The sequence below is a fragment of the Zalophus californianus genome, chromosome 15 (genome assembly GCF_009762305.2).
Source record: "Zalophus californianus isolate mZalCal1 chromosome 15, mZalCal1.pri.v2, whole genome shotgun sequence".
Classification (NCBI taxonomy): Eukaryota; Metazoa; Chordata; class Mammalia; order Carnivora; family Otariidae; genus Zalophus; species Zalophus californianus.
The window spans coordinates 78,409,429-78,433,133 of record NC_045609.1 but is presented as its reverse complement, the minus strand read 5'-3'; the positions used below and the strand labels follow the sequence as shown (position 1 = coordinate 78,433,133).

General features: G+C 45.1%; 1 non-coding gene across 1 annotated transcript; it reads left to right on the top strand.

Moving 5' to 3' along the window:
• Window positions 1-7,632: 7,632 nt before the first annotated feature.
• On the top strand, window positions 7,633-7,778 carry LOC113924023. Its single transcript, XR_003520509.2, has one exon. It is a non-coding gene; the product is annotated as a U4 spliceosomal RNA (small nuclear RNA).
• Window positions 7,779-23,705: the final 15,927 nt, after the last annotated feature.

Below are 23,705 nucleotides of genomic sequence, written 5' to 3'. Positions count from 1 at the left end.
CCATCCCATTGTTCCAGATTCATGATCCTTTCTCCCGCAACGAGCTGTAGCCATCTTGTGCTGTCTGAGCTCTGGTGGGGAGAGTTGGGGAAGGGAAGACCTTGAAGAGTTACCTTCAACTCTTTCCCTGCCTGCAGTCCTATCAGCTCTGTGGGTTTTTTGATCCCGGGGCCCTGTACCTGTTCGGGGTATGTCCTGAGGCTGGGAAGCGATCCATGCTTCTGGCCAGGATGCGGGGCCAGATTTCCCGGGATCTCAGGCACAGTTCCTCAAAATGACACTAGGCTATTGCACGCTGGATCATGCAAGAAAATGCGGTGGCCTAGAAAAACTGGGCCTTACGTTTTAGGTCAAATAAAATGGAAAATCCTCTTCATGTGTTTATACTCTGGGTAATCCCATTTCAGGTGCCACTGCTGGAGCGCTAATGGCTAGGAAAAAAGTCCTCCTTTGGTGCCGTGGTCAGATGACTCTTGTTGGCTGGGGGGGCAGGTGCAGTTCACTCGCATGGAAATGCCCCATGAGATGGGGCATGGTCACCGTGAGGGTCTGTGATAGAAGAGAATCCCCACGAATGAGAGGGCTTGGGAAGTGGGGGCCCTCTGTAATCTTGCCTGCTAACCAGGAAGGCTTCCAAACTTTCTCTTGTGGGAAAGTTGTTTTACGATTGTTGAATCTTTCCTGATGGCACAGTGTAATGGGTATGATGAAATAAAACAAAAACAAAAACCGTGGCTCATCTTTGGCCTCATGGAATGGACTGCAGGCCCCGTCATGGCTGTGTCAGTGGGGACAGCATAGGACACAGACTGGATGCACCTGCAACATGCCTTCTGAGTATGAGCTTGCTAGGCCTCTGCTGTGGGGCTAAGTGGGCAGTCAGCAGATAGTGGGCTTTGAAGCCTGGCCTCTCCACTGACTATGTATCTTTAACCAGTTATTTGTAACCTCTTTATTCTTCAGTTTCCTTGTTTGCAAAGTGGGTAAGAGCTCAGAAACGTTCATGATTTTATTCATTTTTGATTTTTTTTAAAGATTTATTTATTCATTTGAGAGAGGAGGGGGGCGGGGAAGGGGCAGAGGGAGAGGGAAAGAGAGACTCTCCAGCAGACTCCCTGCTGAGTGCAGAGCCTGGACATGGGCCCAAGTCAAGAGTCAGAGGCTTAACTGACCGAGCTACCCACGCATCCCAACATTCATGTTTTTATTATCTGTGTGATGCTGTTTGTCACACTCAACCCCCCTTTTAAAATGAAAGCAGCATGTAGGCAGGAAATCTTATAAGTTGAGAATTTGGTAGTTGGGTTCTAGGGAGTCCAAGTTGTGGATCACTTCAGGACCATAGTAACACCTTGCTGATGCTGCTGGAGCGGGTGGGTAGGGAGGAGGGAATCCAGGGCTATGCCCAGAGGAGGTCTCTGGGAATAGCCCTCACTTCAGTGTTTAGTGTGTAAAACTGAGCTTCCGTGAAGCACCTAACACAGGACATCACATGACCTTTATCTAAATCTCTTGGGTTTGCAAATGGAGCTTTGATTTCATAAGAAGGCTTTCTGGAACTTCCTGCTCTTGGTCAGCAGCACCGTGAGAACAGGCTTCCCTGTGTATTTTGGCAGGGGTTGGCCGGAACAGGGAAACAAAGTGATGTGCAGAACTCAAGAATAATATAAAATGAGTGAAGTGATACTTTCTGAATCTCGAAATTTTTTGTTTGGGTTCATTTCAAATTTTGGGCAAAGAATCATGGGGCTGGTTCCCCTGTACGTAGGGAGGGCTCTGCTGCTTATATCTGAGGAGTTATGCAACCCTTTCCTTCATGTGTTAAGCCTACTCGTCTACCCAGTGGTTATTGAAACATTCTCATTCTCTCTCTCTCTCTCTCATTTTTTTCAAGTAAAATCCTTGTGTTTCCCAGTTTTCTTAGGACATCCAATGGGAGTTCTCAAGGAGACCTACGTAGAGCGTAGTTACAATGTTGGTCTTCCAGGGTAACTGACTCCATGTTTTATTCTTTCTCTTCACAGAGCATGTCGTGAGCCACCATATTGAATCATGTGGGCCTTGTCTAAGTTTGGCTGGTAGAACAGTTATGAAATGTGTTCTGGGGTCTGCTTTCACTGATGTATATTCAGGGTCAAATCTATAATGAAACCGTAATGAAGTGGAATCTACATTAGGTTTTTACTCCTGGTGTATAGCACTTTAGAAAGCTTTTTTTGAGAAGGTTTAAATGAGTCTTATTCTTTCAGGTATTGATTTTTCATTTTCAATGAACATTCTCAGTTTACTAAGCATTAGAACACTGGGTGCTTCCCTTGGAGATAAGAAAAGAATGTGCCCTTTAACATTTATTCAACACAGATGTCTTGAGTACCTACCATGTGCTACAAGGAGTATTCACTCTGTTTCTTCTATGTAGAATGTTCTCCCTTAACTACCTGGAAGTCTTAAATTCTAAGTGAATTTTTCCCTGTCCCTTAAGGCCCAGTTTTTAAACCTCACTTTTTTCTGAGAAGGTCTCACACATTAGTTTCCTGCTTGGGTGTTCCTTTGAGACTGTTCTTACCTCAGGTTCTAGCACGTACAGTCTTCTTAGTTTGGTGTTACCTAGAAATGGGGACTTTTCTTTTTGTCTTCACTTTGGACTTCTTAGGTGCTGAGAATATATTTATTGAATACATGTTGAATGATCTTCCAAACAGGGGTGGAATAAATGGATTGTCACCTCCTAAAAGGATGGGTCATCTTAATGACTGGGAAGATAAGGACTCACACTGGACCAGGTGCTTCGGCTACCTCTGTGGAGTGGCCTTTGTCCACAGACTTTGTGGGTCTGGTGAGGCAGCAAGTCAACCACTGTGCAATTCAACATACACATTGCCTCTCTGCAATGGTGAAGGTGGTCTGCCTGCCATAACTTTTGGTGTCGTTTGGTTTGGCTGAAAGAATTAGTGTGCTGAAAGAATTAGTGGCTGAGTCTGTTTTCATATTGGGTGGTCTACAGCGCAGACTGCCACAATCTGTAAGCCCCACCACTGAAATCAATGAAAGCCCCAGCAGTGACATGAAGTATGGACCCAGAAGCAATTCCTGCGTTTGTTTAGCGTAGTCTCTTTTCAGGGAGTGATGCATAAGTGAATTCCAATCACATTTCTTTGTGAATTATCCTGAATTCATGGTAAGTCAGATTCAAAGTAATGACCTTTTACCACAACAAATAAACAAAACCAATAGTCAGGGGGCTAGGGGGAGAAATTATGGTCTTAAAAAGAAAAAAAAATTCCTAGATTTTTTTTTTCATTTTTTAACTTTAAATTTTAATTTTTTTTTCTGTTTATATTACACTCAAGAAAGAATGAGAAAGAAGGAATGTATGACTTCCTCAAGGTGCTGTGTTGACCACCTCTGAGATCAAAGCCCTCTCCACCCCAACCCCCACCCGGAGCTATTTTTCTAAGCCTGCCAGGAAATTCCTCAGACACCCTACATGACAACTGCCTGACCCTAAGAGTGTCTTCACTGGGGGTGACAGGCTGATTCAAGCCTGACCCAGACACGTTCTGTGGTTAGCTGTGACCTTGAGGGTGATTTTTAGAAATGAGGTAAAGCATCCTTTCAATCTGTCCACCATGTTGGCTCATAGGCTCCAGGACAGAAGCCACATCCTTCACTGGCGTCCATGAGAGCTCCAAAGAGGATAGAAGGCATCGGGCAAAGTGGGCACTCCTTCAGAACTTTCCTGGGCTGGCCAAATCAGGGCCCGTGTGGCACCACTCAGGTCAGCCCTGTATCCTCAGCACTTTCAGACTTGGCAGATAGTGGTCCAGGGTTTCTGCATACAGACCTCAGCCCAAAGATTGCCCAGAGCCAGTGCCATAACTGGGGGAGATTTGTCTTCATCTGGCAAAACAGTGAAATCTCAGATAGTACCATACAAGCGTATACAGTGTATCTGCTTTTTAATAATTGTAAAGATCTTTCTTAGATATATGTATGCATATAACATGTATAAAGTATGTATATATGGCTTCGGTGTAAGAGTTTATCTAAAGAAATCATTCTTTGCCTGTAGAGAAAAATTTAAAATCACTGTTATATTTAAAAGGGCCTTTTTTAAATCCACTCATCCAACCCTGTAGCACTTCCAAGGCACTGGGCTCTATTCTAAGGGTATCACAAATATCAGCTGATTTCATCTTCCCAACCACCCTAAGTGGTAGGTACTACTGTTGTCTCCCTTTTGCTGATGAGGACCCAGAGGTTCAGAGTAGTTAGGGTGTTCCAGCCCAGGCTGTCTGGCTGAGTCTGCACTCCCAGCCCCAGACTTCGTAGCCCTCTCCCAGACAGACCCTCCTGGCCACTCACCCTCCACGTGCCTGGAGCCCGGGGACGAATGGCTTCATCTCTCCTGTCCGTGACCCCGGGCAGCTCTGCCCTGTGATCTCTGGGGTTTCCTTTAGTCTTGCCGCCTGAGACTCTTAGGGTCCTGGTGTGCCGGGGACACTGTGGCAGTCAGCAAGGAGGACTCCAGGGCGGGGGTTTGGAGACCCGCAGCAGATATGGGTGTCGGGCCTCAAGCTGGACTCCCCGCAGCCCTGACGAAGGCCAAGTGGCTAGTAGGTGGTAATGGACATGGGCCCACTGGGGTCCATTAGCAACTGGAACCAGAGGTGGCACAGCACTCCGAAACCAAGGGGCTGCGTTCGATTGCCCATCAGCTGGGACGGGACAGACAGCAGCAGTGGTGCTTTGTTTTAACTGCAACTTCAAACAGTTGTGTTTCCATTGAATTTATACTTACGTTGAACGACACTTAGAGGTAAATGATTAACTGCTTAGTCAGGTGTGCTCATCAGCTGCCTGAGATTTTATTAAAAATTATATCAGCTTTTATGAACATAATGAAAAAGAGCATAAGTAGAGAATCAGTAAGTGTCTCACCCATTTTCCTATATAAAGGATCACTTACATTGTTGCAGTCAGCTGTCTTATGGGGGCAAAAAGATTATCCTTTTAGGAGAGAAAAAAGCTTTTAAGGGACTATAATTTCTAAAGGCTCAGGTGATCAGAAATGTCTTAGGATGACTTCTGTGCATGAATCCAACTTTTGTGATGTTGCCGCAGTACAGAGTGATCCAGAGCATGGCCTTTATCGTAGACCAGCACAGCGCCGCTTTCTGTGTGACTCCCGAGAGGTGGAAGTTGTGTTGCAGAGTGATTTAAGGGAGACAGTTGCGGGGCTCCACAGAAGGGAATTTCAGGAAAAGAGAAAGTTGAGGTTTGCTCTTTAGGTGAACCTCTCCTTCCAGGCACTGTGTGGGGCTGGGCTTGCCCCCACAGGAATCCTTCCCATGGCTTTGGAGATCTTAAGCAGCCCTGACCAGGCTCAGAGCTGGGGCTCAGGGAGGGAGCAGCTGGGAGGTAGTGGGGAGGAGTCCCTACAGGGCTGGCCTGGAGAGCTTGCAGATGGGGAGGGCATGGATAGAGGTCTGCATGTTGAAGAGGCTTCACAGTATTTGATACCACATTCCTGTTCATCTGGAAAGTGCCCCATTGCCACTCAAGAGCTGAGTCTTGGAGCTGGACATTTAATAAGGGGGCAAACCCCCCAAACTCCAACAATTACCCTTGGCTATAAAAAGTGCCACAGAGGGGTATGGTGATGGGGAGGGCAGAGACCAACTGGGATTTGGTAAGCCAGGAAATTGTTCACAGACGGGGTATGGGACATTTGAGCTGGACCTGAGGGGTGAGCAGGGTTTGAAGGACACGGGTAGTTAGGAAAAGGCATTCCATCTCCGGTCTAAGCACTGAAGATGTATTTCTTGCAGAGCAGGGGGAAAGGGCCGTTTGATCCCTCAGGCAACTCTTACGTGTGGGAAATGGAGTCAGATTAAGGGAACTCCATGATTCTCCTGTTACCCTCCTTCCTCTCTTCCAAAATAATTTATTGAGTGGCTTCTCTGGACCAAAGCTGGCCGCCCAGATCCTCATTTGATGGGAGTGGAGAAGCTAGCTTGCCCTGGTCTGCCTCCTGGTCTGCCTGTCTGCAGGTAGTCCCTTCCCACACTGTGCCATGGTTGGTCTGTGTGACCTGCAGGCTCTGGCAGAAGAGACAGCACGTCACTTCTGAGACTAGATTATAAGAAAGACCAAAGTTCCGCCTTGGCTGTGTTCTCATGCTCCTGGGTAATTTGCTCTGGGGAACCCCCTGCTATGTCATGAGAACACTCATGCAATCTGCGAAGAGATCCATGTGGTAAGGAATAGAAGTTTCTAGATGAACATTTATGAGAGACTGAGGCCTGCTAACAATACATGTGAGTCTGGAGGCAGAGTTCACACCCTCCCTCGAGACTTCTGATGAAATTGCAGCCTGACCTCATGAGAGTCCTTGACCCAAACTACCCGGGCTTAGCTGCTCCTGTTTCCTGACCCAGAAAAATCTGCTTTAATAAATGTTTTTTTTTTTTTTTTTAAGATTTTATTTATTTATTTGACAGAGAGAGAGAGAGAGACAGGGAAAGAGAACACAAGCAGAGGAAGTATGGGAGAAGCAGACTCCCTGCTGAGCAGGGAGCCCGATTCGGGGCTCGATCCCAGGACCCTGGGAGCATGACCTGAGCCGAAGGCAGATGCTTAACGACTGAGCCACCCAGGCGCCCCAAATGTTTGTTTTAATCTGCTAGATATTGGACTAATTAGTTATATAGCAATAGATAACTAATATTTAGACTACCTTCTTACATCACCATTCACTTTCCTCTTCCTACTTTCTAACGTCTACACTAGCTAGTCAGGCATATGGCTGCTTGGAGTATTGGTCTTAGATTTGGGCAAGAGATGCTTTGTACCAGGCCCTGTGTGTTAGTGGGTCATGCTCTGGCCACCTTCCAGTCCTACCTCTTTCCTTGGGCTAAGAACTTACAGGGCTGAGAGGCTTATAGCCTGCATTAGCTGATTTCCCCTCACATGACAGCTATATGGATACCTGGGGTTCTCTGCCCAAAGGTACCCAAACCTGGCCTCATTCCTGGGTGGACCACTTGAGGGTGAACAGTACTGCTAGAAATAAACCCAAGTCTGTGGGTTGCAAAAGGACGACCGTTCTTGAGGATGTGGGTAGATCTTGGATGTGTGGGCTACAATGTCTGTATGTGTGCTCATGGAGACCCCCACGGCTCTTCTTCAGCATTCAGGCAAGAAACTCAGAATTTTAAATTTGAACCTGGCCTTCTAAGTCACTATGAAGATCTATTTGTCAGGTTAGGAGGACAGAATGGGTTTTATTCAACAGTTTGTGACTGTGATTTATCGCTTAAATATTTAGATATAGGTAGATGGGTCACCATTTTATTCTTGTTCTGGGTCCTATAAGTGTTAAAGTCAGTCAAGGCCATTTGATTTCAAAAGGGATTTGTAGAAAATAGTTCTTTGCAACCAGAGCTGGTCAAGCAGCAGGTAAGAACACTTTTCTACCTCTTAGAATCGGAAATAAAATGAAAACAAATCAAGCTTACATTTTTATCTTCAGCTCTACTTATCTAAATAGGTAGTTAGGTTGCCTATCTACTATCCATCCACCAGCCATCCACTTGCCTACCTACCTACATATCTAAAAATACCTTTCTTAGCTTTGCACAGTGGCAGTATTGTAGCCAATGAGGTTTATCCGAGGTGCGATTATTGCTAATTAAAAATACCTTTCTTTTTTAGGACATTTTTTCCCTCTAGAAGTTTTTTTCTGCCCTATACAATCTTCTTTATTTCCCATGTGGCCATCTCTTCTATTTCCTTTGGGACATTCTTCTTAGGGATTGCTTTTTACCATTGGGCTTGTTGGCCAAAGCTGTTAGACACACTGGTGAATTTGTGGGATTATTGGATTTCTGAACTCAGTATCTCTGCCATTCCCAATTAGAAGAAAACTTTTGACTTTTCTACCATTTCTCATGCTGAAAAAATACTTCCTTCTTGACTTGCTCTTTCCTTGTACTCTCTCTCTGCTAGTTCAGGAGTTGACACATTTTGGTGGCAGAAGAAAGTGATGGGATCTATATATCTGTTTATATTTTGTTGACTTGTGAAGCTCTTTGTCTAAATTATTTGTGTGTGGGAATTCTAGCCATTGGGGGAAAGATATAGAAAGGGAGTCGTTTTCTGTTCCAGCTGGAACTGGGACCTTAAACATAAACCATATTGCATTTGAAAATGGCCTTGTAGCTTTATCACGCTCACAGGAATCTTATCACATTCTTGTGTTCTAATGAAATCCAAAAGAGACTGGCTGGCCATTAGTAAAATCAGTGACCATTAAACAATGCTCAGGTTACCCAACCCATATCTTTCCTTCCCCGAAGTATGCGATAGCAGCATTTTAGTAAATATGATACAGTAAAGCAATTTTTACGTTATTTCCTGATATCTAAATACATTTAATAAGCTACATGTTCAGGATTATTTTGGAGTTGTTTTCTCAGTCAGTGTGTGTGTGTGTGTGTGTGTGTGTATATATATATATATTTGTGTTCACAGGCAATGTACATATGCATGAATTAATATTTGGAAAAACTGGCTTTTATTTCGAGGTTGTCCCACGTGCCTTCTGGCCAGGTCAGAATGGGTTTGTCTAGAGAAAGGCTGGTTCTCCCCACAGTTGTAGCATCAAATAGTCAGTACACATGGAGTGTTCCAAGTTATCAGTGTAACTCTAAAAGACACGTTTATTTAATCCTGACTCGTAGGACTTAGGCCATCAAGACCCTCCTCCTCCTTTGCCAGCAAAGTAATTGCTACCACATTTAACTTTATGAATGTGGTGCCATTTCCCTGCAATTGTGGTTAACTAAGGAGAAATCCTGAGACACATAAACCTTGGTTTCTATGAGACATATATGTATGTCATTGAAATATGAGAGCTCGCCTTTACAATGGTATCCTTTTAGAGAGCCAGAGTTGTCCGAGGCTCCTTGGAATGGTTCTCAAAAGACTTTGGCAGTGCTGCAATCTTTTCTTTCTTTCTTTTTCTTTTTCCTTTTTTTTTTTTTTTTGGAGGAGTGGGGGTACAGATTGGGAAAGGAGGGAGGCAAATGGGTTGGGGGTGGGTTGTTTTTTTTTTTTTTTTTTTCTGTTGGTCAGGAATCTGACATTATTCAGTGGAAGGCATTTAGGCCCATTTTCTAGGCAGGGGCCTTAGGGTCTGACCACATTTGAATCACTCACCCTGTAAATTTTCCAGTTTGTTGATGGGCTTCCAAGGGGAACATCTCCAAAGTGTAGTTAGTGACTGATGACAATCGCTGTGTCCAGATCAAAGCTTCAGTGTTCTGTCTGTTGACACCTGAGAACATTATCAGAGGGAATATCGAACTGTCAGCAACAGATGTAAAGGAATTATTTACCAGAGATCTAGTGAATCACAGGGCACTAGAAAAGCAATCATCTGTAGAAAACACAACATTTTAAAACTGGCTTCCAACCCCCTAACAGCGACGGTCCGGCCTTCCTGGTGGCGGCCATCTTGAATGTGTGGTTACAGTGAGGGCATTGATTAGCTTCCACCTGTGGCTCAGTTGCACACGTTTCCTGAGTGGATGCCAGTGGAGCAGCCCTTTCCACATTCAGTTTGCTACTTATTTGAGTTTCCCAAAAGAACCATAAAATTCAGGAAATAAACAGACACCAGGGAGAGCATTTCTGCTCCAACATACACATGTGTATGACCTCACATCCGTGTGATCGTATTTTTGGAAATTTGGAAAGCACATTAATAATAACTGAGCCCTTCTGCACGTCTCCGAGTTTCCCAGTCAACATGCAATGCCCAGGTAAGGTGGATCAAGTTTGTCCTCTTTCTAAATGTAGGTTAGGAAAGTGAAATAGAAACTACCCACTGGATACAGTGGCTGGGCCGGAGGTGCAGCTCAGGGTGTCCGAGCCGGGTTTGGGGGGCTGTCCTCGAGTCTTCCATACTGCACGCGTTTCCTGACGTGGATGAAGAAAGCCCCTAGGATGAACAAAGACTCCCACTTTCACCTACCTCCCGTTCTAGTGGGGTGTCTGACTTCAAATGCATTCTCACACAAGCATGATTATGAGCCGTGACAACTGCTAGAACAGTTAAGGACAGGATGCTCGCATGGAGCGAAGCTAGGGAGGCTTGTTTAGCTGGTCAGGGTTCGGGGGCACTTCGGGATGTCCCCCATGAAGTAACATTTTAACTGAGACCTAGAGCCACAGTTGGTCAGGGAAGAGAGAGGGAAGACCTCGGTAGGGCTGAGGGGAGGGCATGTACAGAGGCCATGACGTAGGGAAGATCTTGACCTTTTAAAGTCTTGGCTGGATCCTGAGAGAAAGCTGTGGAGAGACGGTGGGGAAGTCAGAGGGGCCGGACCAGGATAGTAGGAGGGCAGCTGAAAGCAACGTGCCTGCCTCAGGAGAGAGCCCCGTTTCCTACCTCCACAAGGAAAAGGATGGGACTGCCTTTTAGTTCCTGGGGAGGCTCTGATTCACCTTTGGAAAATAAAATATCCTTAAGGCAATTTGATAAAAAATATCCCCCTCTCTAATGAACTCAAACAGGAATTCTAAACCTATTGCTGATATAAATCACTTTGCAGAGTGCGTGGGTGGGGGGCTTCTGTCTGATGGTCTCAGTAATCCTAGATCTACCATTGATTGTGCAGGAATAGCTCCCAGAAGAACAGGACTTGTATAGGAGCTGGTCTTCCGAGAAGATTTACAACGAACCTCTTTCAGTTTTGTTTGGATGTACTTGCTCGTGTCAATACATTTCTACAAATGTTCCTTTATTTTGAAATACATGGATTTCAGAACAACAACAAAATAGCTCTTCTAGTTTAAATGCTAGAGCCAAATCTCATTCTCAAACTTTTCGGACAGAAGGCTTCCCTGAGGCCGTTATCAGCGAGGCTGTAAGTGAGGAACTATGAATGAAACACCGCTCCACATAGCCCCCCACCTCTTCCACCAGTGTGGCCAGGCCCCCGGGCAGCTTGGCCAGATCACCTGGTGAGAAGAGATCACTGAGAAATTGAGTCTCTGAGTTGTCTACTCTATGATGGGATCAAAGAAAACTTTACTCTGCCAAATTTTCAGAATGATTTTAAAAGGTACGCAACGTTGGCTGTGAAGAACTTTCTATTTGTCCCTTCGACAAGTACGTAGCAAATGTTTGCTATGTGCCACATCCTGGATTAGGCTTTCTAAGGCACCCCCTCTCCCCAGGAAAAGATTCCACCCTGTCTTTACAGAGTTTACAATCTAATAAGGACATAAAACCAAAGTTCTTCTACCCAAAAGTAGCATTAGGGGATAGTTCCAACTATCCAACATGGATAGTTCCAACAGAAAAGGCAATCAGAGTTCAAAGGATATAGAGATATATGGGCAGGGGGATCTGGAAGCGGGGGTGGGGAGGGGTGAGGAGGGAGGGCCTGGAATGTCAGGTGAGTGTTCACAGGGAGACATGGAGGAAGGGAAGGACTGTGGTTGGGAGAGAGGAGTACAGAAGCCATAGTGACGGGTGATACATGGGGGAAATTATATCATGACAATGATCTGAGCCTGTGTTTTATTTGGAAAATGACTTCTTGAGAATGGGGGATTGCCTGTAGTAGATACAGTGAGGAAACTGTACGAAGGAGAAGCTTGCAGGTCCCCAGTAGAGCTCCGGATGGGGGAGGGTGGGATCTGTATCCCAGGGGCCATGTCTTTGTTGTTTTCGTATACATCTATTAACTTTTTTCTAATCCTAAAAGTCACACATATGCGATATAAGAACAGGGCAAATACAGCAAATTATAAAGAATAAGAATAGCCCATAATCCTGCTGTGCCAAGGTGACCCCAGTTAGCATGGCAGAGTGTATTTATTTGTACAGGCGTGTGTGTACTTACACACAGCCACACACAGTTTTTAGAAAAAAAATGTGTTCGTAGTACTAAAAAAAAGTTATGGGTTTTGCTTAATTGTGTACCATGAGTGTTGTTTTACGGTGTCTGAGAATATTATCTTAATGGCTACAGAGTATCTATGGAAAGGACATGCCATCATTTCCTTGCCCTTCTCCTTTTTATTAAGCATTTATGTAACTTTCAAATCTTTACTAATGTCAATAACCATGTGATGAACACTCTGGAACATAACCTTTGTTTTCACTTCTCGTTACTTCCTTAGGATAAATTCCTAGATGCGTAATTATTGGGTCAAGTGGTATAAAGTGTTCTAGGCTTTTGGCATACGGTATCAAATTGTTAGGGCCTACTGGTAACCTGTTTGTTCTTTGATGGGCATAAACATTGCCTCGTTTGGTTAGGTTGCTTCTGCCCCAGGGATACCATTTTTATGCTTTTCTCCCAAATTTTCCAAACCAGGAATGGATTCCAATGCCAAAGAGGGTGAGTGCTCTGCACTATTAAAGGTCATGGGGGAGAACTACCTGGTGTGATGGGTAAACAAAATATGGTCTATCCACCCAATGGAATATTATTCAGCCATAAAAAAGAAATGAAAGACTGATACACCCACAACATGTATGAACTTCTAAACATTATGGTAAGTGAAAGAAACCAGGCACAAAAGATCATATATTGCATGATTCCATCTGTGTAAAATATACAGAATATGCAAAGGGGGTGGTTGAATGGGGAGTGACTGCTTCATGGGTATGGACTTTCTTTTAGGGGTGATGGAAACATCTTCGAATGAGGTGGAGGTGATGATTGCACAGCCTTGTGAATTACTAAATGCCACTGGGTTGTATGCTTCAAATTAGTTAAGATGATAAATTTTATGTTATATGAATTTTGCTTCCATGAAAAAGTTACCTGATGTGTATAATTGCTCAGGAAGGCAGAAAAGGCAACTTACTAAGGACCTCGAGGGTCCTCTTCATCTGTTTTAACAAATCTGGTCCAGGCCATCGGAGAAGCAAAGTACATTCTTTTTGGAAACAGAAGAAATTAGATCAAAGCTTTGATTCCAGGAGACAACTTTTCTAGTAATTATCCAGGTAAATTTAGATATAGCACATTTCTCCTAGCATTTAATTTCCTTCAAAGAGTCTTTCTAATAGGACAAGATCTAGTTTTCTCAAACTTTTTTTTTAAGACCACTGGAAGTGCCAACTTTGCAATATGGTGGTGGGGTGCGTTTAATGTAAGGATGATCCCCAGAGCCCATGTAACAGACTTGCTTGTAGAATTTCATCTTAGTAAAACCACTCCCTGGTTCTTTAATTACTCATTTTGTGAGGGAATGAGTTATTAACTATAAAATTGGCCAAAGAGAGTCTCTGGGAATTAAAGTCTGAATGTAAATTAATAATTAGCTCACCTGGCCTCAATTTTCAGAAGCAAAATATATTCACATATCTCTGTAAAAGTTGCCAAGTAACTAGCTCATTGGAGTCTCCTAATTATGGGGAAATAGCATTAATCTCTTCTTACTATCTCTGAGATTTAAGATTTTTTTTAATTACAGTTTTGGCTTTGGTCATGCTTTAGATTCGGTGTTTCTGAATATTTAAAGTTATTGATATAAGATAAAAATAGTATTTTGTCTGAAAAAGAGAAGGAAAGAACATGTTTAGAAAATTCAGTCAGAAAGTAGCAATGATAGAAGTGAAATTTCCATTAGTCTTATTAACAAAGCCTAGGGGACTTTTGAAAGGTGTTTTAATAGAAAAACCTAGCTCAAGAGACTTACAAAGATGAAGAAAAATGAACCCCCTCATCTTTATAGTTATTAGACTAGTGATGGAGCAAAACCTGTGTCAAAGATAAGCGCTCCCAAACAAGGACTGAGCCAGCTGTCTGTCCATCCATCCATCCATCCATCCATCCATCCATCCATCCATCCAATGAGCGCTTGCTCTGTAGTATCTGTCTGCCTTGCATAATGCTAAGCCCCACTGATACAAAGACTATATGAGAGTTTTTGACACCAGAGTTCTTACTGCGATTTTAAGGCATGTAGATTAGTAATATTGATACAAAGCTGATAGAAATATGCCCTATAATTAGTGTAACAAATTCTATACAGAAGGAAAATATGCTGACTTGCTGGCAGATTTGAGATTTCATAGAGAAAATGACCATGGAGTTGCCCTTGAAAGGCAGATAGCCCTTCAACAGCGAAGATGACAGAGGGCATTTCGTGGGGAGAAGAAGCAAAGTATGCAAGTAGCGGGGTGAGTGCGCAGAAGGATTATGGTCGGTTCGAGGCATGACGGCTGCTCTCATTTGGCTGAAGCATGGTTCCTGAAAGAGGAGAGTGGGGTGTGAGAGCAGACGGGCAGGGGTACACTGGCACGGGAGAACAAGAAGGCAGGAGGAGCTGGATGACAGAGGGTCACAAGGCAGAAATGGAAGATGGACACTGGAAGGGGTCCATCTGGCTGGGTGTTCCGGGTCTTCTCTTGTGGGGTCGGCTGAGGACACGAACTGTTCCCTTGGTCAAGCCACTTTGCTATACTTGTCTCTCCTTCCCCTCTAACAAAAGCCCTTACATGGAGGGAGAAATAGGACATGTTCTAAGAGCACTTAGCAATTTTGGACTTAAAAGGCACTTTTTTAATTTAAAAATAAAACAAAGCACTTCTCATTTTATTTGGGGCTGTGATTCTGTGGAGAGTTGAAAGCGGTAAACTATCCTCTGGCAGCACACTCCCCTCCAGCATCTGAGGATTTAAAGCCAAGGGCAGAACTACGTGGACACCTAGGGAATTTCATCTCAAACACTTTATTTTGGGGGGAGGGGGTGGAGAAGATACACACTGGATCCTAGAGAGGGTCCTGGGGTAGAGGGGAGGAGATTTCTTGAGTATAGGGAGGAGGAAGGAGCACCCAGAAGATGCGTGGGAGGCCATACCGAGCCTGGGCGGGGGGGGGGAAGGTGGACAGCAGTGGTGGCAGCAGGAAGACCAGCAAAGCAGGCAGTTATTAAGACCAGACCACTGTCTTTTATTTCCAGAAAGGCTTTTGCATGAACCAAGAGCCTTTAAGAGTGGTGGTATTGTAAGTAGTGTCAGTAATGCCAATGAGGGGCAAGTGAAGAACTAAGTTGATGGTTTAGTTTACTTGGGCCCGAATGGGATTACTGGCAGGTCCCTTTTTTTTTTTTTGAAACTTGATTTAAACATTTCTATTTGCCACCCATGCCTCCATCCTTCCTTCCATCCCTCCATCTCTGAAGACCGTATATTCTAATGCCCTCCCCGAGTGAAAGTATCATCATATGCTTGCTGGCCGATTGTCCTGACCCACAACCCCACTCTTCCCTTCATCTTTAAGTACACAGTGTCTCTGTCTTGTGTATCTCGGAAGCTGCCTGGCACGTGGTAGGTGCTAAGTAAATATTTATCAAATAAATTCACGAACTCATTATCATGCTTTAATTCATCACACATTATTTACCTACTTTGCTCCAGGCATTCTGCTAGATTCTGGACATACAAAAATGAATAAAAGACATGCTCTTTGCACCCAAGAAGCTAAGAGTGGGTTGCAGGTAAAAGAACACAGTCGAACATTTGCTTGGGAATGGTTATACAGATAGAAGGGAAGAAGAAACCCCCTTTATTTAATACCCAGTATGCACTTATTACTGTGCTTGTCGGCTTCCATGCGATGTATTTTTCTTGTATCGCCTTTGTAAGGCATGGTCTCCATGCCACTGGAAGAAACCAAGGCTCTGAGAGAGAGTGCCTCAGCTCCTGATAATAAAAAGTACAGTAAGAGTCCCGGGGCGTGGGGGTGTGGTTCATTCTGTTGGGAGAAAGGAGGTAGAACTGGTCAAGGGAGACCCCTAAAAGGAGGTGACAAGTGCACAGAGACTTGAAGAAGTGAGAGATTATACCCTGTGGAGGGAGAGGAGAGGAAGGACGCGTGCTGCTTTCTAGTGGAGACACGGAAAGGCAGCACCAACTTCAAGTAGGAAAGTCAGTAAAATCTACATCGTCAACAAATATGGCCCACAGGCCAGTGCACCTGACAATGAAAAGCAGGCTGCCTGTCCCCTGCACACCTAACATTCTGTTTCTGCACTGTCTCACAAAACCAAGAGATCACCAGCTTGCTGTTCAGCTGCTTTTTAAGGACAATAGTGATGATGAGGAAGGGAAGACCCATTTGTCTTCCCAGAAGTGGATTATGGTCTTAAAATTAGCAGGCTGAGTCAACATTCTCAAGTGCTGATGCCTACCACCAACAGACTCTATTTTCCTTAAAGGATTCCTTATCTTCCAGAATAGAAGGATGCACAACATATTATTAATTCCTTCGTTTCTGGTTGCTCCATTCTGCTTTGGACAGCAGAATGGACAGTAGCCTTTGGTGTTTAGCTAGAAAATATACAACCAATCTTTTCCTCCCCCACCCTCTCTAAATTATATGGGTCATTGCCTTGCCCTCACTTCCAATTTGACAATCCCACTCTGGTGTGAGAAGAAACTAACAGTATCAGGTTCCTTTGTCCTAAACAGTTAATTCATCTCACATGGTCGAGTGGCTCATTCCCAGGAAGTGCCTGCCCAGGCTCAACACAGGGTCAGCCCCCACTGTCACTGGGGGTGAGGGCTCTGGGTGGCCACAGATGCCCCTCCTTCCTGCCTCTTCCCCAACTATTCCGATGATGAAAAATAAAAACGATTCTTGTTTCACACGTTCCTCTTTTGTCATCCGAATACCGGACGCACTATACTGTTATTAATTAAAAATGTGGAGCCGATATCAAGAGTTTGGAGAGGCTTGAAGAAGTTATATTTGTTGGATGAGTCCCCCAGATTTAAGAGAGAGGCCTCAACGTAGAATTAAAAGATTGGCAGATTGAAAATCCCAACCCCCCCCCCAAGCAAAGCCATCTTTATGGCCCGCTCTCCACGTTCTAGCTCTGCGTATAAACGTAGGTCCTCAGATACCTCTCTGCTGCTGGCAGGGGCTCACATTTTACAGTTGTTTTACTGAGGTGTCCACTGGTATTAGGCCCTCCTGCTTTTGATCACTCTGATTCGCTTTCTCCTTCTGAACTGTGTTTCTGTAACCAATTTACAGGACTCCGTATTCAATTTCAGCTGCCCCAAGAAAGCTCCCGCGGACAGCGCAGCCTGACTTTTGAGCTCCTTTTGGCACTTGCTCTCTTTTAACCATCTAGCTGGCTTTTGTGTCATCAACTGGCCTCCGGGGGCAGTTGAAGGCACAGATAAAAGGCCCCCGGGGGTCCTTCATAAGCTCGTGTCTATTCATAGCCCAGAAAACCCTCAGAGACCCCCAGGGTGGCCATCTCAGGGTCCGTCCCAAACAAAGGGAAACGTGTTGGTAAGCCTTGAAGAATACCTGGCAAAGGGAGTCAGCCAGCCTTGCACCAGCCCTACAATGAGCTCTCCCTTTGCTCTCAATTTTCTGGGCAATCAGACAAAGCAAATCGACTATTTTTCTCTTAGAATCAGCAGGAATTTTGTAACCTGACAAGTGGTATATATATATACTTTCTTTCTAATAAAGACTTCTTTGGCAGGAGAGAAACTCCTGAAGATCAATAATGCATTTATTCCTGGTTAACAATAAGGGTTTAGACTGCTCTCAGGACCGATGGACTGTTTCCAACTTTAAAATTTGTGAAAACTCAACTCAAGTGCCCACATCTGTCTCAAAACCAACATTAACCTTTGAGAAGCCCCTTCTAAGAACACTCCTAAATGCACCCTCTTTTTATGACCGACACCCCCAAAGAAGGGCTTATGGCTTTTCGGTGGTTTGTCTCTCATTCTGATGCTGGGCCTCCCCCCATTTACGTTCCTCTCCACCTCTCTCTTAAACCACAAGGACTAGAGACAAAGCGGGATCTGCCCCTCCTCCACTGGTCTTTTCCCCTGTTGGGATTTGCAGCTCTGGGCAAGAGGGGGTGGGGTGGGGTGGGGTGTAAAGCGCATCAGCATCTTGCGTCCCCCTGCCCGCTGTCCTCCAAGCTGCCGCCTGAGAGAGCACAAAGCAATAATAAAGATGCCGTGGAACGTTCAGCCCCCTTGACCAAACAAGTGCAGAGGGATGCAGACACCCGAGGACTTTATTTAAAAGTCTACCACCGGGACCAGGGTTTCAGGACAGGCTGGCTCTTTTCTTGTCTGACGTTCACAGTCCTGCAGAGAGGGCGTTGAGCGCTCAGACCTTTGTCCCAGTGAACCTAACAGTCCCTCCCACAGCATTATGTGGAGCGGATGCCTGAGCCTGTCGGAGACAGAGGCATGCAGGGCCACTTCAGAGTGGGGGAGGGCAGGAGCCGACGCTGGGGACAATGGGGACTGGGGACTTTGTAAACAGGACCCTGTCCACCTCTCAGCTCTTCTCCGCTGACCTCCCCAAATCGGGCCAAACAATGGAATTGCGGGAATGCCAAATCTAAGCAGCTTTGCCAAGAGCTCGGTGTTTCTGCTGGAAGCCTTGTTTCCAGATGGAAGAAGTTGTTGAAGGGAGGGGGGTCTTCGTGTAGAGTAATCCCTGTTAGGCCACATGAAATGGGTGATGGTTTTGTCAGTGAGCAGTGGTCACGATCCTGAGTTTCTGATTTTCTTCTAAAGGCTGGCAAGAGCACTGCCTCTACCCAATCACCCCAGCGGGCTAGGAAAGACATGGCTTTGAAGCCGACTTAAGTCTGAGATCAAAAACACTTTTAGTCATCACTCAATGTGGGCAAAATTAAAGGAGTGTTGGATAGCCCCAAATCATTCTTATTAAAGAGCTGACACTCGAACTTCTCCTGACCAAAGTATTTCGGGAGGGTGGAGGGACCTACTGGGTTATCCATGTTTTGGTTTTCAGTGAGTTTAGCTTTGCTCTCTTCACATCCATTTTTGATTTGAGAACTGTAGAGAACTGAAGTTTCAGATTAATTCCATTCATGCATGATGCTGGTTAGTGAGGGAAGAACCGCCGAGGTTTGACTTTATTTGGAGAAGTAGACCCGAGACTTTCAAGGTCTCTGCCTGCATGAACGTCCCCAACCACAGTGGAAATTGGGATGAAACATATAGCCCTGCTTCTGATGTGTTTCCATGGCTTTTTGGTTTGGACTGAACAGAAAACCTAGAGCAGTCTTTCTAAACTTCCACTTTTCAATTTTTTCCAAGCTAGAGAAATGCCAAAATTTTCCAGCCTCAAAAAGAATATTCTAATTCAGATCTGCCCTGAATTTGCTTGAAAGCTTTGAATTTCTTATCTTTGGGGGTTTTGCTACTCCTGGTGAATATAAAAGGCTATTTCAGAGATCTCCAGGGGGATTGCATTGACTGCAAGTTACCTATAGCAAAAGTTTAATCCCGGTTGACGTACATTTTCTGCTTCTGGGCAGCACGTGTCAGTCAGTGTGTGCTCTGAGACTCGAGGAAGAAATTTCTTTCTACTGATAGCCTAAACCAGGTGGGATTCAGAGGGTAAATCGTGTAGAAAAACAAACCAGACAATACAGCCTGCCCCCGCTCATCATTGATTTTTTGTTATAATCTGCTATTCTTGGTTTGTTTCTGTTCTAATTCTTTACCTCTCTTATCAAAATTTGATTTATAATTCCAGTTGCATTTTCTGAAAGAAGGTAGTTGTTTTAGAGGCAAGTTGGAAAACAAATCCAACTGCGTCGTTAGTTGAATAAGGTATTTACCAATGATGAAAACAAATCAAACCTCCTCCACCCGCCCCGCCCCAACCAGGAGAGTGCTGGACCCTGGCGGGGAAAGAGTGAGTGCTCTGGGCTTGCCAGACCGCATCTGACTTAGCAGGTGACAATACTGGGAACTGCATTTGAAGGGGAACGTGGCCACGTCGGAGTTGGTGGCAGAGAGGGCATTCAGCCTCTTGCTGTGTTTTGCTCGACCTGCAGCATGATTTAAATATTGAATGCTTTTCATTGAGCATGGGCGCCTAGAAGTCCAGGGTCCTCCCTCTTGCCTTACACGCGGTCCTTATCACTCATTGGTACCACTCGCGGGACCCCTGAAGACATTTGAGATGCTGCCGGGCACGGTTCTGGGCACTGGGGATGTCTACCTGTGGACGGGACGGGGAAAGCCCTTGCCTTCATGAAGCTTTTGTTCTAGGAGGGGAGACAGAAATGAAACCATCCCACGAATCGTTACCCAGGTCTCTTCTGATAGTGATGTGTGCTCTGCGGAAAATAGTAGAGGGTGACGGGGTAGGGGGTGATGGGGTTACATAGGGTGGTGAGGGAGGTCATTGTGAGGGTGACGTTGAGCCGAGCCCTGTGACACTCTGAGGGAGGGGCGTTCCAGGCACAGGGAGTAGTAAGCACCAGGGCAGGAGGCAGGAAGGAGAAGGCAGAGGTGCAGCGGGGCTGGAGCTGAGAGAGAGAGAGAGAGAGAGAGAGAGAGAGAGAGAGAGAGAGAGAGGATGGGAGATGATAGCAGAGCATCAGTCTTCATTGGCTGGGGTCAGGTTGTAGAGGCCATTGGAGGAGCCTGGAGTTGGCCCTGGGCGCAGTCCCCAAGGTTGGAGTAGGTGCCTGCTGATATCCCCCCAAGTCTGATTCTGCAGCTCTGGTGGGTACCTGCCTGGGCCGTGGGAGACTGGCCACCACACTTAACCGTACAGAGGTATTGTGGGCTCAAGCTAAGTGCTCTCGGAGAGGAGAGGGTATGGGAGATGGTGAATGGAGGAGCCACGATGTCTCAATGAGGCAGCAAGCAGTGCCTGATCTAAAGCCTGGCTGCCCTCTGTGTCTCGTTTTGCTGCAGGCTCCGTACCCGGTCTTCTCCGCTCTTCTTCTCCCCGGCATTGCCTCATTATTATTCACTTAAGTGGGTGTGATCTGAAAGGGAGCATTGTTTCAGAATCAATAAGGGGCTGAGTCCGTGTAGCACAGTTGAGTGTCTCAGCTTCAAGTACCTCCTTATCACAGAGCACAGCAGAGGATAGGTCCAAATAAAACACATTATCAGGCTTTGTTGACTTTCCAGGCCCAGCAGCTGTATTAATGGAGCTCTTTATATCCATTCCCTTTATGAACTGGGTTTTCTCACTTTCATTTCTCTGGGAACTTCTAAATAAAGCTCTTGCTGAAGAATGCCAAGGGTGTTTGAGTTGGATAGTTGAACAGAAACCATTTGCTCCATGGAATTCAGACTTGCAGAATGGGGGGGGGAAATGTCAGAAAAGACCACCCCCATTCTAAGAAGGCAGTGGGGGGGCGTTCATTGTTTACTTTGTGGCATTCCGTATCATGTTTAAATTTATGATGCTGGACGGATACCCTTAACATTGGTGTCATAAGAACGTTTTCTCTAAATCTACACGTCTGTAATTAGAAACTTGAAAGACATTTTTTTTAACATGTTTTTTTTGCATTAGGGTCCTAGTAACTGTCCACTGAATTTAGCCTGTGGGTGGATATATGGTACTATGAAAATTCTGAGAAGATTAAGATTATCAGTAGCATACTATTGGAATTCACAGTGAAATTGTTACTTGCCGCACCCTTACTGCTATGGAGTAGGGTCATTGTTATTACTGCTGGGAGGAAACTTGCAGGGTAGATGGCAGATTCAAGTAGTACAGGTCCTACCTAACTCAAAATGAGCGTGTTCAGGAATTCTCTTTCTCGCATCCCATTTTATAAACCTATAGGCCTGACCTTCCCTGGAAGGGTGTTTTGCTTGGTTTATAAACTGTTGAAATATTTTCTGACTCAACATAAAAAAGATCTGAAGGATAAAAATCTGATGTCTAGCTTCTCTTGCAATACCAAAAGATCTCACAGCACTGGGTCTACCCGGGGGCCTGTGCCCACCCCAGATCCACAGTCTCCACCGCTCCCCATTGTCTCCCTGCCTCCGAGGCTGAGCTTCAGTTTATAATGTATCATAACACTGACGTTTATCTTTAGAGTAGAGAAATATTTCTCTGGACGCACGTCTTTTTTTTTTTTTTTTTAAGATTTATTTATTTAAGAGAGAGGGGGACAGGTGGGGGGAGGGGCAGAGAAAGAAGCAGGCTCCCCGTTGTGCAGGGAGCCTGGCATGGGGCTCGATCCCAGGACCCTGAGATCATGACCTGAGCCAAAGGTAGACGCTTAACCAACTGAGCCACCCAGGCGCCCCTGGACTCATGTCTTTATTAAAAGTGGGACTACAGAAAACTATCAGATAGTTGAATGCTTGACAAAGCGTACAGGGTTATGTGTTTCATATCCCGATATCTGGTGGCCAGGCTCATTTGCAATGTTTGTTGGACCCCAGGTTCACTTGCCTTTGTCACCTTCACACTTATGTCCCCTCTACTTGAAGTCACCTCTCCCACCCTTTCCTGTAGCTCTCAGCTTAAATATTACCTCTCTGCCCCCACTCTCCCTGGTTCCTGTGTTGGAGCAGGTGGTCCTGCTCTGTGCCTCACCACAACACCTGCCATGCTTTCTTGTAATTGCACGTTTAAACATCTGCTTTTGACTTTAAGTTTTACGAGGTCAGAACTGTCTTCATCGCTCTACCCCTGATGGTAGGATATAGTATATGTGCAATAAATATCTTTTTAAAAGGATGAATGATGTCACTGTTATTTGGATTTCGAATAAAAATAAAGTGTAATGTCATTTGAGTCCTTGTAACAAGCTTTTAAATTCAATATAGTTTCAGCACAGAGTGACTGTGTCCAAGATGAATTGTTCTTCTTTTCACTCTAGAGCCGAAGTTGATTTGAATAATTGTTACAGGGATAATATGAGTCACATGATACACATTCATCGGGCTTCATGTGGCAGGTGCCATGCTGTTCCCATCACTGCAGATGTACTGGTCTCTCATGAAGCTCTTACTCCAGGGACATTTGGGGGATGTGTAGACAATAAGAATGTAAAAACAAATAAGATAAGCGGGGTGCCTCGGTGGCTCAGATGGTTAAGCATCTGCCTTCGGCTCAGGTCATGATCCCAGGGTCCTGGGATCGAGTCCCACATCGGGCTCCCTGCTCCTTGGGAGCCTGCTTCTCCCTCTGCCTCTCTCTCTCTCTCTCTCTCTCTCTGTCTCTCAAGGAAAAAAAAAAAAAAAAAAAGATAAGCTCCAGCATTGATAAACACTAAAAGAAGTTAAAACAGGTGCTTGGACACGAGAATGACTAAGGGAGGCAGGTGGAGATAAGGGGCTCTCATAACTGAGGTTGTCAGAGAATGCCTTTTCCCTGACCTCCTATTTGAACTGAAATTCAAATGATAAGAAAAAAGTGCCACCCTTAGGAAGATCTGGGGGAAGAGTGCTCTAGTTATAGCAAAGAGCACATGCAAAGGCCCTGGGGTGAGAGCAAGCTTTGTGTATTTGAAATACAAAGACAAGACTGATGAAGCTGGAACCTACTGAGGAGCATGGTATGAGGCGAGGTCAGAAAAGGAGGCAGGGGCTGGAGCAGGCAGGATCTTAGAGGCCACAGAGGAGATGGGTTCTTTTTGTTCCAAGGAGTGCTGTGCAGACTCCAGACTTCTCTTGGCAGACAGAGTGGTGTCCTGCAGAAAGTGTGGACCTGAGCATTAACCAGACCTTGGTTTGAACCCCTTCTCCACTTCCTCCTACACATGACCTTAAGCAAGTCTCATTTCTCTGAGCCCAGGTTCCAGCTGTAAGATAGGATTATGGTTTCAATGTGATTTCTTCATTCCCTTGTTCCTTCATCCTACAAATAGTTACAGCATTTCTA